A 2,491-nucleotide genomic window follows, 5' to 3' on the forward strand; every position below is an offset into this window, starting at 1 on the left:
CCTTTAAGTTTGAGAAGCTCTGATCTGTAGTCCCCTGCTGCTGACTTACCACTGAGGGTGGGAGGTCACTGTAGGACTTTGCAGTTTAGAACATTTCAGACTAGACACTCACTCTTCTTCACTGGGTCCCTTCTTCATTCCACAGTCATGATCATAATCCCATTGTTCATAAAGAGCCACTGTTCGAGTGCTTGCTAATTACATACATAGAGTCATTTTACAATGTGTGCATAGTATTCTATTTGTATAAAAGTGATCTCACTTATTTAGCCAGTTCTCAATTACGCCTTGAACAACCACTCAGGCAGAGTAGACTCTTTGCACCTGAAAGAGGGCAAAAAATCTTATTCATATCTATGCTTATTTCTTTAGATTGGATTCCTGGAAGTAAGATGACTTCACTTCATTCTCCAGTTACGAGAAGAAGGAAAAAGAACAAGGTTACCCAGTAGTTAGAGAGGCCCTTGCCTTGAGTGGAAGGTCCTCGATTCCTACTTCTGAGCCGGTGAGGGGTAGGGGGAGTTATTTTCCTTTTCCCCCAGAGCAGTGACATCCTGGAGTGAATTTCAACCTCTCCTTCCCAGGCAGGACGAGAGATAAAGAGGCAGCTGCTCTGAGATGCGATCTCTGATCAGCCTGAGGAGAATCAGATCATGAGAGTGCCCGTTATCTCAGGGCAACATTAGATTAGCCTTGCACGCGAGGATCACAGGATCTTGAACTCTCGGAGTTGTAGGGGTTTTTGAGTTTGACCTCCCACCTGTCACAGGAGCCGCTCAACAACCTTCCGCCCCAATAGGTGAAGTGTTCACTGTGTGCGTGGCAGGTTTCCCCCTCCCTCTGCTGCCTGATCCTCCTCTAGTGCTTTCTTGAACACCTAAGAGCCCAGGCCCCTTACCACCTTAATGCATTCTTTCTGGGGTAACTCGGACTGGTCAGAGTGAGGAGACAGCTTATCTGGCATCTTACTGTCCTGGAGAGCATACTTAATTGAGAACAGGACTGAATCTCATAGCTGCTGTTGGGAAAGGTGCCCCTCTGGGCCCACTGGCATGCCAACTTCTCTATCTACACTGTTCCAGCCAAAGGCACCCACAAGCCAACAGCGAAGGGTGATTTTATATTCTAGAGGATGGAGAATGAAAGGAAAAGGAAAGGAAGGAAAGGGAAGGAAGAAAGGGAGAGAGAACATGCAACAGAGGCTAGATGCGGCTCACAAACTTAAAATATTTACTATCAGCCAGGCGCAGTGGCTCATGCCTGTAATCCCAGCATGTTGGGAGGCCGAGGTGGGTGGATCACCGGAGGACAGGAGTTCGAGACCAGCCTGACCAACATGGGAAATCCCATCTCTGCTAAATACAAAAAATTAGCCAGGTGTGGTGGTGGGTGCATGTAATCCCGGCTACTCAGGAGGCCGAGGCAGAAGAATTGCTTGAACCTGGGAAGCGGAGGTTGCAGTGAGCCGAGTTTGCACCACTTCACTCCAGCCTGGGCAACAGAGCGAGACTCCGTTTCAAAAGAAAAATAATAAAATAAAATATACATTTACTATCTCATCCTTTCCAGAAAAAAAGTTTGCTGACGGCTGCCCTGGATCCTTCACAGACCAGCAGCAGCATTGACATTACTCGGGAGCTGCTTAGAATTGCAGGGTTTCTGGCACAGCCCAGGAGCTCCTGAATGAGAACATGCATTTTGACAACAGCCCCAGGTGATCTGAATGTGCCCTGAAGTTTGGGAAGTAGCCTGGATGTTCCTCCAGGTGGCTGGGTCTGATTGTTTTCAGGGGCGGGCTCTGAGTTGGAACTTCCCTCACTCCACCGCTTTCTTGCTGAGTGGCTGAAGTCGTTTAATCTTTATCAAGCCCTGTTTGCTCATCTTTGAAATGGGGATAATCATAGTTTCCACCTCATGAGGGTTTTGTGAGGCTTGAATTGGATAAATGAGCCCAGAGTAAGGCTTCACAAATGTAAGATTTCATTTCTACCCTATTGTTTCTATTAAACCCTGAGTGTCTCTGCCTCAGATCAGCGGACACATACTTTGCATAAATACCCTGAACTCTTGCACTGATGGACTTGGGTGCTTCCTCAGAATCCCAGCTATGCAAATCCTCTGAGTCAGCAGGTAAGAAGGGCAAGTCCATACCCCGCCCCACCTGTGTCTGGCTGGTTTTTTTTTTTCAACACCAGGAGATTGAAATGATTGCTTTCTGATTGTGGGCAAATTGGTTTTATGTGCTTGTTTCCCTGAGACACAGCTCTTGGATCAAACTGAAACAAGGTTAAAAAAAAAAAAAAAATAGCAAAACCCTGCCCTCAGCAGGAAGCTGCCACCTGCAGGCTGCCTTCTACATGACCTTGCCTCCTGTTGGCCTCCCCTAGGCCATAAAATGGTTGCATTGCTGTCTGATTTGCATTTGGTATCTGCTTTTCCTACCCAGGGTTCAAGGTGACATTGCCTGGCTGGGTCCCAGCTGAGGGCAGGT

The sequence above is a fragment of the Callithrix jacchus genome, chromosome 3 (assembly GCF_049354715.1).
Source record: "Callithrix jacchus isolate 240 chromosome 3, calJac240_pri, whole genome shotgun sequence".
In the NCBI taxonomy this organism is placed as follows: domain Eukaryota; kingdom Metazoa; phylum Chordata; class Mammalia; order Primates; family Cebidae; genus Callithrix; species Callithrix jacchus.